Source organism: Pipistrellus kuhlii, unplaced genomic scaffold (genome assembly GCF_014108245.1).
Source record: "Pipistrellus kuhlii isolate mPipKuh1 unplaced genomic scaffold, mPipKuh1.p scaffold_m20_p_10, whole genome shotgun sequence".
Lineage (NCBI taxonomy): Eukaryota > Metazoa > Chordata > Mammalia > Chiroptera > Vespertilionidae > Pipistrellus > Pipistrellus kuhlii.
Genome location: NW_023425405.1, coordinates 44,923,257 through 44,937,552, shown reverse-complemented (window position 1 = coordinate 44,937,552; position 14,296 = coordinate 44,923,257). Strand labels below are relative to the sequence as shown.

Genomic DNA, 14,296 nt, shown 5'->3' with positions numbered 1-14,296 from the left:
AATAAAATAGCATTGAGCAGGTTAATTACATGACAATGTATTTGTTTCATTGTATTTACCTGAGCACAGTAACTTCCATCTTAGGTAAAAACTACTGTTTAAAATTTTAACCCTGCTATTCTGGCTTCTGTAAATGTTTGTTTCCTTAAATAATAAGGAAAAATATGACTACTCCCATTCCAGAGAGGCCATAAACTACACCCTAGACAGAGTTGTCAGTGCTGGTGCCAGGCCAGGCCTTGAGATATGGTCTCACAGCCCTGTCCCAGCACACAGGACTTTTTCTCAGAAGGTCTGGAGTTCTTGTTCCAAATTTGGAAGACAAAGAGCTGAAAAACATATAAATAAGAAAGACTTCCACCATATTGAGCCCCAGATTTTGAGAAGCAAGATTTTCTCTGAGCCTGCTAGCACTAGCAAAATGAAAAGGATTCAAATAAATTCAGCTTTTTGATTAAGTCGTCTTCTGGTTTACAATGTAACACAACAAGGTTAAATCTGGCAATTTCTAGTTTTTGTATATGGAGAATTGGATCACTGTTTTCTAAATCAGTGAAACAGTGATTTTTAAAGAAGACTAGGGAAAAAAACTATTTGAAATAACAAAAATATGAGGGATCTTAAAGATGACTAATTTTATAAAAAAGAAAATAAATCTTTAACATTAACATGGACCCATAAAAATACCATCTCTCTCTTTTTTCTTTTTCTTTTTGTGAAAAAAATCTGTATTTGTTCCAAATGGAATTTTAAATTTCATAGTAAGTTTCATTTAATCGCCAATTCATCAAGATTTTTAAATTTATTTTTATTTATTTATTTATTTATCTATTTATTTATTTATTTTAGCCTATAGTCACATATCTCTGAACTTGGGTCAAAGATAGCTCTATGTACTGCTGTAAAGCTTTACAAAGTATGTGGAGGTTCTTCAAGATTCGTTTAGGCATAATTCTCTATCTGCTGTAGAATTAAAATAAAATTTAGTTTTTAATAACATTCATACTTCTCATGCAATTGAACAAGACACATTCACTGGCTCCAATTGTTTGGTATCTTTACCCTCACAATTTTTTTAAAAAATATATTTTATTGATTTTGTACAGAGAGGAAGGGAGAGAGATAGAGAGTTAGAAACATCGATGAGAGAGAGTCATCGATCAGCTGCCTCTTGCACACCCCATACTGGGGATATGCCCGCAACCAAGGTACATGCCCTTGACTGGAATCGAACCCGGGACCTTTCAGTCCCCAAGCCAACGCTCTATCCATTGAGCCAAACCGGTTTCGGCTACCCTCACAATTTTGAATTGCTGAGTAAAATAGTTCTTTATATCTCTGCTCCTCAGTATAATTCATGGGCTACCTTTGCCAAACTATGGTGAGGACATATAAATTCATGGGAACTATACCAAAACTATTTTAGCAAGATCCTGATGTAGAAAGTAGACCTCCCCTTTTAATAAATAATTGGTTAATTCTTTTGCAAACTAAGGACTGAAAACTCTCTCAAAATATGTACAAATAATAATAATAAGGGGGGCAGATTATATTCCACTAATAATATTATAGAGTTTTTCCCTTACTGATGTACACTGTGCTTTTTCTGACATTATACTTGCTATGGTATAAAAAGTAAAAGCTATACGTACAGCTTCTAATTGTTACCATGTATTGAGTTCTTATTCAGTAAAGTACACAGTTGGAGGCTCATACAAAATAGTATTGCATTCATATGTTTCATTGTCTTCTGCAAAGTTCAATTTCAAAATGATTTTCATACTACTACATCACTCTTTCCAGTTGCATAACTTAAATTATTTAGAGGCAAAAATCACTTACTGTTCTAAGATATTATCAGATATATTAAGTTTCATTTCTTACCACAGCTTCTAATTTCTTTAGAGACATAAAAAAAATTGCTTTATAATGGCTCTTTTGAAATCTGTAAGCCATTATAATTCTTATTTGCTGATCTAAAAGAGTAAAGACAAAAGTCAAATATTTAACTTCAGGAAAATGCTGTCTTCAAAACATTAGTATGTATTACAAATTAATTTGCTCTTTATGTGTATGATCATCCAGTACCAATTCCCTTCTTAATTTCCTCCTTAAGCAGCTCTGAAGTGAATTGTGGCTTTTTAATGTAAGACTTTATATAAAAGTCTTAGGAAAAAAACCTGATTTGAACCTTTATGTCAAATACTAAAAGCTCCAGCCCATGTGCAGAATTGTCCCTGGAGGAGATACCTCCATATTATCTACAGAAAATCAATCTTAATCTCTGCTGTGGTTTTAAAAACTTGGTTGAGCCACATTTAGGAAATCTGACATTTTAAAAACAAAAGACACAAAGAGCTGTATCACTGTGCTGTTTTGTCAAATGGATTCTAAAATCCAAATTCAAGTGTGTGTTAACCATTTCCGTCCAGAGCACATCTTAATGCAAACAAGGGAATTTTAGTATACCAAGAATACAGGTTTAATTACATTGGCAATTCTTTCTTTTTTAAATTCTTTATTATTTAAAGTATTACACATGCCACCTTTTTCTCCCATTGACCTCTCCTGGCCACCCTCACCCCTTGCCCCCGACACAAGCCCTCACCCCTCTCATCTGTGTTCATTGGAAATTCTTGTCAATTATAAAGCATGATTATTTTATCTGAGTTTTGGAGAAGTATTATTCTTAAAAAAGTCTCCTCTTTTGCTTCCTTTAACATATAATACCACAGGGGTACCCAGCACTTGTTAAAAGGTGTGTTGAAGAAATTAACACAGTGACTATTTCAAGATAGTATATTCAGTATTTTCACACATTTGAAGTTCAGATAGGATAAAAGATATATTTTAATGAACCCTACCTAATAAAAGAGTAATATGCAAATTAACCATCACTCTGCTACATCACAAACCACACCCACAAGCCACACCCTCTAGCCAATCAGAGCGAGTATGCAAATAAACCCAACCAAAATGGCTACCAGAAAAGAGGCTTGGGTTTCCCTGGCAACAGAGAAAGCCAAGCTTTCCACACACTCTGGTGGGCCCCGCAGGCATCTACTAAAGGATACAAAGTTTCAAATATAAAAGGTAAACAGAAATGACTGCAGCCACCAATTGAGCAGAAGGGTTGGTTCCACTCCAGGCCACAAAGTTTCAATTGTAGAAGGTTAATAAATTCCAGATACCAGGGCCTCTGCTTGGGTCGGCAGGAGGCGTGGCTGGCCTGCAAACCACCACAGGCTCTTCGCCCAGGTGACCCCATACCCCAAGGGAACCCCCACCCTGATCCAGGACACCCTTCAGGGCAAATCAGCTGGCCCCCACCCATGCACCAGGCCTCTATCCTATCTAATAAAAGAGTAATATGCAGACTGACCACCACTCCAACACAAAAGTCAAAGATCCTGCCCCCATGTGGACACAAGATGGCCACCACAAGATGGTCAGCAGGGGAGGGCAGTTGGGAGGCACCAGGCCTGCAAGGGAGGACAGTTGGAGGAGATCTACCCTGGAGGGGAGGGCAGCAGTTAGGAGTGACCAGGCCAACAGAGGAGGGAAGTTGGGGGCAAACAGGCTGGCAGGGGAGTAGTTAGACATCAATCAGGCTGGCATGGGAGTGGTTAGTGGGTGATCAGGCTGACAGGCTGAAGCGGTTAGAGGCAATCAAGAAGGCAGGCAGGCAAGCAGTTGGGAGCCAGCAGTCCTGGATTGTGAGAGGGATCCCAGATTGGAGAGGGTACAAGCTGGGCTGAGGGACACTCCCAACCCTGTGCACAAATTTTGTGTACCGGGCCTCTAGTCTATTATAAAACACTTCATTCTCCTGATTTCAAATAATGCTTAATAAACATATAAGCAGTGATAACCCACACACTATTAAGGTCTCAAGGCAAAGAGAGGGCAATATGCCAATCTAAAAGAAACATAATTTATCCTTACAGTTTCATTGGCGACTTCAAATTCATACTATGCTTGATATCTCGCACATATTCATTTAAGCCTAATATTTTTAATCATTGCTACTTTGTGATATTTTTAACATGATGTTGCTTTCTTGGCTTTTCTTGGTTGAATGACTGACTTGCATTTTGAGTAAGACTACAAGGCAAAGCCTAATTTTATTTTTTTACTATCAACAAAATTCATCATTGGAAATTGATGTTACTATTCCTAGCCTGTTACAAATAATTATGACAACTATGTATCTACTAGAGACCTGGGTACACAAATGTGTGTACCAGTGGGGTCCCTCAGCCTGGCCTGCAAAGTCAGGCCGGAACAGGCTCTCTGAAGTCCTTTGAGGGGTCCCGGATTGCGAGAGGACACAGGCCAGCCCAAGGAACCCCACTAGTGCATGACTGGGGCTGGGGAAGGACACAGGAGTTGGCCAGCCAGGGAGGGACCACCGGATGGCTCCAGGGCATATCTATCCCATTTCACTCAGTCCCAGTTGGCTGGACCACAGTAGCGTCTGCCCCCTGGTGGTCAGTGCACATCATAGCAACTTGTAGACTGTCAACTGTCTGCCTCCTGGCAGTCAGTGCACATCATAGCAACTGGCCAACCAGTAGACTGCCCCCTGGTGGTCAGTGCACATCATAGTGAGAGGTTGAGCATTACCATATCATTAGCATATTATGCTTTGATTGGTTGAACAGTCAATTGGCATTTGGAAGGTGTATTTGTAAGACTTATTCCATCAAGGAATGCACATCAAAGTAGGAAGACTAAGACATGAATAAAAGTAATTATACTAATAATTTGCATTTAAAAAAAAGGAAAATAAAAAAAATGCATTAGGTTTAATAGGATTGTCTGATGAATCCATTTAGAACATAGATTTAATCATCATGAGTCTCAAAAGAGTATGCCGAAACTGGTTTGGCTCAGTGAACAGAGCATCGGCCTGCAGACTGAAGGGTTCCGAGTTCAATTCCGGTCAAGGCCACGTACCTTGGTTGCGAGCACATCCCCAGTAGGGGGTATGCAAGAGGCAGATGGTCAATGATTCTCTCTTATCGATGTTTCTAACTCTCTATCCCTCTCTCTTCCACTCTGTAAAAAATCAATAAAATATATATATTTTTAAAAGAGTATTTTTTTTTCCATCAATTAGAAATGTTGAATGGATGGTCTCAAATATGTGTCTCTTCTTCCTGAAAGTTCTAGAACCAAAATTAGAATGCTAACATAATCAACAAGGATGTTTTAATATCAATAAAGAACTGAAAGACAGGGGAAACATTTACAGTAACATCAAAATTTTATATTTCTTTAAACATGTACATTTATTTACTTATTTATTTTTAAACTGAGAGGGTAGAAAAACTCAGAGTACAATCTGAAGTGGAAATGAGAAAAGAAAAATGGACCAACTTGAGTAAAAATGAAATTTCATTTTGGACAAGAGTCCTCATTATCATACATCATTAAATATAAACACAATTACTATAATAATTTGCTTCACAAAAATAATTTTGGAAATGCTTTGTAAACACCTAAGAAGATGTAAAAATCTGTTGTTTGCTATTTTTTTTCATTCTTTACCAAAAATAATGCCCCCATTTTTTTATTAATATAGTCATGAATTTAATTAAGATATATATATATATATATCCAAAAATATCTGTACTTTTAGTTCCTCAATAGCTATACCATTAAATACTCAATGTTTCTAGTCTAGTGGCAATCTGAAGTTAAATCAATCAAGATTCTTTAAATTATATAAGAATTCAGTGCATAATAAAGCACTGCCATATATGATTTTCACTAGCTGAAAAGATTTTACCATACATATCATTATGTAACAATTGCAATTGTGAAACACATGATTATTTGTATTTTGCCTTATAGTTAAATATCAAGTTATAGTTTTTCTCTGAAATAAAGACAGGCAATAAAAATATACGTTATAGCCAAAACTGGTTTGGCTCAGTGGATAGAGCGTCGGCCTGCAGACTGAAAGGTCCCGGGTTCGATTCTGGTCAAAAGGCATGTACCTTGGTTGCTGGCTATATCCCGGTGGGGGGTGTGCAAGAGGCAGCTGACCGATGACTCTCTCTCATCGATGTTTCTAACTCTCTCTCTCTCTCCCTTCCTCTCTGTAAAAAATCAATAAAATATATTTTAAAAAAAATATATATATATGCACGTTATAAATTATGTATAATTTATACATATACTGAAAGCATTTCTATTATTCACTTAGTTTACTACATAGAAAATTACAAAATATAAATGCTCATGTAGGCTTTTTAACTAATCATCAATATGGATGCTCTCAGATCATTTCTATTTGTTTTTTAATTGTTTTTTAAAATATATATTACTTTTAGTATAATCTTAGTATCTTGATAGTATAAAATATAATAAAAGTTTAGATTTAAGCCTTAGCTGGTTTGGCTCAGTGGATAGAGCATTGGCTTGCAGACTGAAGGGTCCCAGATTCAATTCTGATAAAGGGCACATGCTTGGGTTGCAAGCTTGATCCTCAGTATGGGCATGCAGGAGGCAGCCAATCAATGATTCTCTCTTATCACTGATGTTCTCTCTCTCTCTGTTCCTTTCCCTTCCTCTCTGAAATCAATGAAAATAAGTATTTTTAAAAAAGTGTATACTTCATCTAGATTTTTAATGTATTAGATAAATTCAGAAGACTCTATAAAATCAAAAACATTTTATTCAAAGTTTTAATATTAATAACCAGCATATCAAAATTCATCTCCAAGTAGGAAAAATTCTGTTAGTTTATAAAAATGTAACCCCGCTTTGATCAAACATACTAGGACATATTCAATTGTCAACTAGTACATGTTAATAAAATGTATTTATTTTAAAATTAAATGATCAGGGCTTGTTCCAAACAAAATAAACCTCCAAAAATCCATTAATCTTAAGTGGAGGGTGGGAAATGAAGGCAATAAAAACACAGAGAAAGGATGCTGCTGTGCTACTCAGCATTTTTCCATCAATAAGCAATTTGCTTTATATAACATTTCAGCTGTAACTATAGCAACAATACCATTAAGGAAAATCTGAGAACTTCAGGCTTGCCTATTTATTTTTCCAAGTATCTTTTCTGAAGCATGATAATAAGACCTGCAGCAGGTTGAAATTTGCCATTAGACTTAAAATGAAAGGGAAGTTATTGTTGCAAAACCGACACAGCATGCATATTTGTATCTGAAAAATCTTAATAGCATTTTCACAAGAACTTTCATTAAAAGACCAACTGGACTGATTTTTGGAGTTTGTATAATTTCCATCAGCAAGGTATTTAAGCAGAGACTTGGTTGCCCCTACTCAATATTCTGTAAAGAAAAAGCCAGCAATCAGGGAATTGGTACTACTAGTATAATACTATTGAGTTTCCTGCTTACTATCAAGATTTTGAGTGAACAATAAAAGTTTTACATGGGTTTTTTATTTTTCTGTTTACTTGCTTATTGTTCAGAATGTGTTTTTTTTGTTCGTTTGTTTGTTTTAAGCTGAGGAATAATTACACTAATAATATTCTTATAAATCACTGTGACTCATTAACAGGTCCAAAAATTGGGAGCAATGTTATCTGCAAATTGTCACTTGTACCAATGTCACTTATAGTCTCAGCATTAGGGTGTTGTATTTACTGCAGGCCCATACACTCTTACAATTCAATTTGCATCCTGAAAATCATTTTTTGCTCATTAAATGTCTAAGTTATTTCCTTTTGTCCTTGAAAGGGAAAAGGACTGAAATCACAGTTCATGCATTCTTTTTTTCAGATTACAAAATCAGTTGTTCAGACTACACAATTAGGATATTAGAAATCTGTGATCACTCATGAAACTGCACTGTGCAACGGTGTGCAATAAAGTATTTATAATATTTCTATTCTTATTCCTTGCTCCCTAAAATGAATAAGAAGTGTGTTGGCTCTTTTTCTTATCATAGTTTTTTTGACTTGAATATACAGCTTCCTCAATATATTTGTTCCCTTTACAAGCACTGAAACAAAACTAACTCATATCCAAAACACATAATTGAAATATTGGGGTCCATCCTCCTTTAACTTATATGTAGTTATAAGAATTATATCAGAATATATTAGAATATAACCACGTATATGAAAACTAGAAAAAATAAATAAAAAGGCATCTAATATTCAAGGAATGACTGAATTTGAAGGGTAGGAATCAACAAATTCTAATAGATTATTGGATATTATTAGGAACTTGTACTGGGTTATCACTCCTAGGTCTAAATTGATCAGTAGTTCCATTCCTACTCATTTCTTCTTTTATGTGTATGCTTATTTCTCTAAGAACCTCACACCCTTTCATTGAGTAGAATCTTTAAATGTAAGTTTCAATATGATGTAAATTACATGAACAGAAATTTCTATAATAGAAACATGCCAACTAAAGTCTTGTATTTCTCACCAGGGATTAAAGCTATATTTAGAGTATAATTGCATACTCCTAATTGATATTCTTTTTCAGTTCTTCTTTGATTAAATTAGGATAATTTTTCTAGACACTTTCTCATCACGGTTCATATGTATTTTCCTAAACTAAAAAGTAATCTCAGAGGGTTTGATATTTTAAATACTATTACATAAATAATACATAAATACACAAATGAATTATTTCAAATACCTCTGAATTATTACATGAACACAATTTTATCAGAACTTATTAATGAAAATCAGAGGCTTAGTTTCTTTCTATAAATATATATGTATATATGCATATTAATATGTATATGTATATTTATGAAAAATATATATTTATTTGCATGGATAAGAACAAAATAGTGTTCATTTCCCTAATATCTTAACTTTCTCCCTCTCTCCATCCCACCTATCTATATATCATCTATCTATCTATCTACCTACCTACCTATATATTTCTCTCTCTGGATAGAGGGCAATAGGAAGAGAAGAAGTATAAAGATCACTCCCAAATTTCTGCCACAAATTTCTGGCTAAATTGTTGTATCATTTACTAAGATAGGAACAACAGGGAGAAGGAGATATTTGAAAATCCAATATTTTAAATCTTGAATGTATCAAGTGATGATGCTGAGTTCATTGTACCTATGTGTCTGAAGCTCAGAAAAGAGATATGATACAGAGATACACATTTTCGAGTAACAGTGAATCTATAATGTTTTAAGCTATGGAAATTGATGGAACTCCAAGGGAAAGGAGTAAGAAGACCCAGGGGGCAATAGCCACACCCTGAAGCTGTATAATATTTGGAAGCTTGGTTGAAGGCAATGGTCTAACATCAGAGACTGAGGATGAGCAGGCAAAGTCATAGGTAGAACAGAAAAAGAAGCATGTACTATGGAAACCAAGAAAAAAAAACAAAAACCCTGACCTGTGTTTCCAAGTGGTTAACATGTTGGCATATGCACCAAAGGTCACGGATTCAGTTCCCAATCCAGGGCACATACTGAGATTGCAGGTTGGATCCCCAGTCCTGGGCCGGGCTTGTGCAGGAGGCAACCAGTCGATGTATATCTCCCACATTGATGTTTCTCTGTTTCTCTCTGTCTCCCTGCCCTCTTCCACTCTCTCTAAAAACCAATGGAAAACTATCTTCCGGTGAGAATTAACAAAAAAACAAAAAACAAAATAACAACAACAAAAAAGAAGGAAAATAAACCAAGAAAAGAGAGTAAGGAGAAGCAGTCCTTGTCCTGGGTGGGTTGATGGTGCAAATATACTGCATTCCTGAAATTTATTAGAGACTAGCAAGAACCAATTGTTTTGGTAAACTGATGTAACAGAGTGGTTGGGATATGGGAAATGCAAGCATAAAATGTAAGTAGCTCTTTAGAGAAGTTTCATGGTGAAGGGTAAGTGGAAATAAATCACTGCATGAAATGAATATAAATTCAAGGTCATAAAATCTGAAAACAGATAACTCGGATTTGAAGACAGGCTCTACTAATTCCTAGCTGTGTGGATTTATATAAGTTACTTAATCTTTCTGTGCCTCAATGACTTCATTTTAAAACTGGTGACAATAATAAATTCATCAGAGGTTTTATGAAAAAATAAACACACACACACACACACACACACACACACACATGCACATACACAAAACACATGACATATGTGGTGTTCTTAGAACCATAGCTGGTAAACAGTGGATACTATGCATATTTGTTATAGTTTAGTTCAACATGTAAAAATCTTTAGTGCACTCAAATATTGAGTGACATAATCCAACGTAGAAGAAAAATGAAATATATTTATCATTAGCTTTAGGAGGAGATACTGATGATTCTAATCATCTCATTTTTGTTGAAGAAAAGATTCTATTTTTATGAGCCCTTTATCACTTCTACAATAAAATACTAAATTATATTTTAGAAAAAATGCATGTCATAAAATTGTGCATAATTATGTATGTTGGGGAAAGAAGAACAATGATAAAAACTATTATATGCATCTACTATTGTTGAAAATCTTACATGTATTTGTGTGTGTGTGTGTGTGTGTGTGTGTGTGTGTGTGTGTGTATAGACACTAGAGGCCCAGTGCACAAAATTCATGCATGAGCAGTGGGGGCATCCCCTCAGCCCAGCCTGTACCCTCTCTAATCTGAGATCCATCAGGGGATATCTGACTGCCAGTTGAGACCTGATCTTGAACCGGCAGCCGGACATCCCTCTCATAATCCTGGATTGCTGGCTTCTAACCACTCACTTGTCTGCCTGCCTGATAGCCCCTAACCATTCAGCCTGCCGGCCTGATTGCCCATAACCTCCTCTGCCTTGGCCCTGCCACTGTGGCTTTGTCCGGAAGGATGTCCAGAAGACATCCAGCCTAATTAGCATATTACCCTTTTATTATACTACAGGAATACTTGCTAAAATTATTAACAGTAGCTAATTATAAGTGACAGAGTTATAGAGTGTTTTGATTTTATTTGCTTTGCTCCTATTTATTTTCTACATTTTCTGCAATTAATATTAATCATATTTTTGTAAGTGGAAATGCTATTTCAAAAATTAAAAAAAATTTTCACTGGTTTCTGGAAGTCTATAAATTAGGGCTTGATCAGAACTAAAGCTATTTAGCTGATACTGAAGTACCGAACGTGGGCCACCCTTCTCCAGCCACTGAATCCGCACCAGCCTTTCTATCCAAAACCCTGAGGTAGCCGGAAATCAGTTTGGCTCAGTGGATAGAGCGTCAGCCTGTGGACTGAAAGGTTCCAGATTCGATTCCAGTCAAGGACATGTACCTTGGTTGAGGGCACATCCCCAGTGGGGAGTGTGCAGAAGGCAGCTGATCAATGTTTCTCTCTCATCGATGTTTCTAACTTTCTATCCCTCTCCCTTCCTCTCTGTAAAAAATCAATAACAATATAAAAAATTAAAAAAACACACACAAAAACCTGAGGTAGAAGCAAAAACCTTATTAGCTACATATTGCTGCCTCCTGCATGCCCCCTACTGGGGATCAAGCCTGCAACCTGGGCATGTGCCCTTGACCAGAATTGAACCCAGGACCCTTTAGTGTACAGTCCAATGCTCTATCCACTAAGCCAAACCAGCTAGGGCTAAAATATAACTCTTTTATTTTACCGTAAAGAACTTACACTTTTTATCATGGCCATGGTAAAAACAAACAAACAAACAAAAAACACAAAACAAAACCAACACATTTCCTTCAGGCAATTGTTCTCTGTAGACTCTCCAGTTTTGCAGAGCTACACATTCTTATGTCTATTTCCTTTTTAAAAGTGCAGAAACCCGGCAGTGTGCTAGCATCAGCTCCCATTTGTTTTCATGCAAGTGCACAGTCTGGGAGATAATCAAACATCGGGAGCCAGGTGCTGCTCTCCCCACTGCTCCCCGAGTTCCTCATGTGAAAAGGACATGGCACAAGCTTGGACACCCACTATCAGAGGCCCAACAACAGATGGACCGACTAAGATGGGCACTGCTGCCAAAATCTGGAAATGTCAAAATAAAATGCAACACAGAGGTGGAGGGAAATGGGAAAGCAATATGTGTGAAATGGAACCTGAAATTAGAATCAAGGTTGAAGAATGTAAGATTAAAAATGCATTTTCAATTTCTGCAAGAATTCAGTTCACATGTGGATGTTTTTGAAAAAAAGAATGAACCGGGATCCTTATTTTTTGTACATGTGCTACAGAAGCCAGGAGGATGCTTATTTTTTTGATAGTCTATTTTAATTGTCTTAGCCTTCTTCTGTTTAGTTAGGAAGCTTATGCTAATAAGGAAATAAAGAGATCTGGGCCGTTAAAGAATTGCATTTTTGTTGTTTCTTATCCTCACCTGAGGATATTTTTTCCACTGATTTTTTTTTTTTTTTTTTTTTTTTTTTTTAGAGAGAGCAAGAGAGTGGGAGAGAGGGAGAGAGAAATATCCATGTGAGGGAGATACATCAATTGGTTGCCTACTGCATATGCCCCAACTGGGGCCAGGGAGAACCTGCAACCGAGACCCTTGACCAAGAATCAAGGCGAGACCCTTCAGCCCAAAGGGTCTGCAGGCTGATGCTCTAACCATGAGCAAAATCTACCAGGGCTAAAGAATGTGGTTTGTTTGTTTGTTTTTGTTTTGGCTTCAAAGAAAGGTTATTCCTTGGGCAACTGGTAGATTTGGGAGAGGATAGAGATGAAGAATTGAGATGAGGTTGGAGAAATAGGTCGATTATTGGTGGGCCTTGCCAGCCAGGTTCATGAACATGAAAGTCATCCTTAAAAAAGAAAGAAATCACTGCCGTGTACCAAATAGGAAAATGTAATGTATGACAGGAAGAAAATAAATGTTAAGAAAACTGTTGTGAGTGCTATATAAGGTAGATTAAAATGAGAGAAAGGCTGGGCACTGACTTAGCTGAAAAGTATGCTTAGATAAAGGGAGGCTGGCAAAAACTGCATATCCACTTTCCGTTCAGACTATGGGAAGCGATCAACAAGCAACCCTAGGGCAGACTGCAGAGCCCAGGGCAATTCCTGTGCCTGTCCTCCTGGTTTAAACCATGTTCGGAATGAGTAGTCCTCATCTGAGGAAGGCTTAAAGTGGCTACCCGGTGGGGATCTGGCTCTGTTCCCTGACTGAATAAACTTTGGCTCCATGAGTCTGAAGGAGAACAAGAAACATGAAAATCTTTCTGAAGAATCATAAGACGAATAGGTCTCTAAATCTGCTTTATTAAAGAAAAAGAAAAAAATAATTAGAAAACAATTTGGCATGCTAATAAAATGTTTAAAAATGCTTTCTATGAAGTAGGAGGGGGGAGATGTGGAGATAAAAATACATCTTTTATAAGGCAATGAAGCTGGGTGAGGAGAGGAAAACCTGAAGTAACTTAAAAATGCAGTCATATAGTTAAACTCTACTTGATGCCAGGAAAGAAAGTATAAACTTTAAAAACTCTGACTGGAGTTGAAGAGAATAAAGATAGAACAACTAAGATGGTCAATGAAAGGACAGGAAATAGCTGCAAACACTCTGGAGAATGAAACCAGAACCGGAACAGGAGTGACAAGCATAGGGACATTTGCAGAAAAGGACTAGCTTATGCAGATGGCTCACTGAGCTCGAGGAAAAACCAATGCAGAGATGTAACTATACTTATTACCTTAAAATCACTATACCACCCTTTCTTAAGGAAATACTATACTTCACATTACATTTACTGCCGCAAAATGAGATTGCTCTTCTGTATCACTGCATACTTAAAAATACTTTTACACCTTTTCAGAGAAAAGAGACATTTAAACACAAATTGTACACAACCACGTTTCTAATATGATGACAGGGGAATACATGTATGAGAGGCCCGATGCACAAAATCTGTGCAAGAGCAGGCATTCCTTCCCCCAGCGGCCAGCACCGGCTTCCCTCTGGCACTGTGGACCAGGCTTCCCTTGCAGCCCGGCTTAGTCTGGAAGGTCATCCGGTCTAATTAGCATATTATGCTTTTATTATTATAGGTAATATATAGACTCATCATGTAATAATAATTATCAGTTTTTCATGGGGAAAATATCTTGACAACACATTTTAAATTGCTAAGCAGTAAGTCTAAATGAAGAACTCCAAAATGGAATAGCTATACCATAAGTGAATTGAATTTATTCCCCCTTTATAAGAGTATTTCCTAATGAAACACTCCAAAATGCATAAAATTGTTTATAGTTATTTATATATATATATTTTAAAAGCTAAACTAGAAGCATGCTGAGGGCTCCAAATAAGTTGCCATGTACTGACATAAAAATTTATGTATCAAAATATTTACAAATGTGTG

The 14,296-nt window shown here is 36.5% G+C and overlaps 1 protein-coding gene across 6 annotated transcripts in view; it reads right to left on the bottom strand.

Annotated features, from left to right (window-relative positions):
* The window catches only part of PCLO (piccolo presynaptic cytomatrix protein), a 253,191-nt gene that overhangs the window by 145,597 nt on the left and 93,298 nt on the right, over positions 1 to 14,296 (bottom strand). The gene's annotated exons all lie outside the window — the stretch shown is intronic.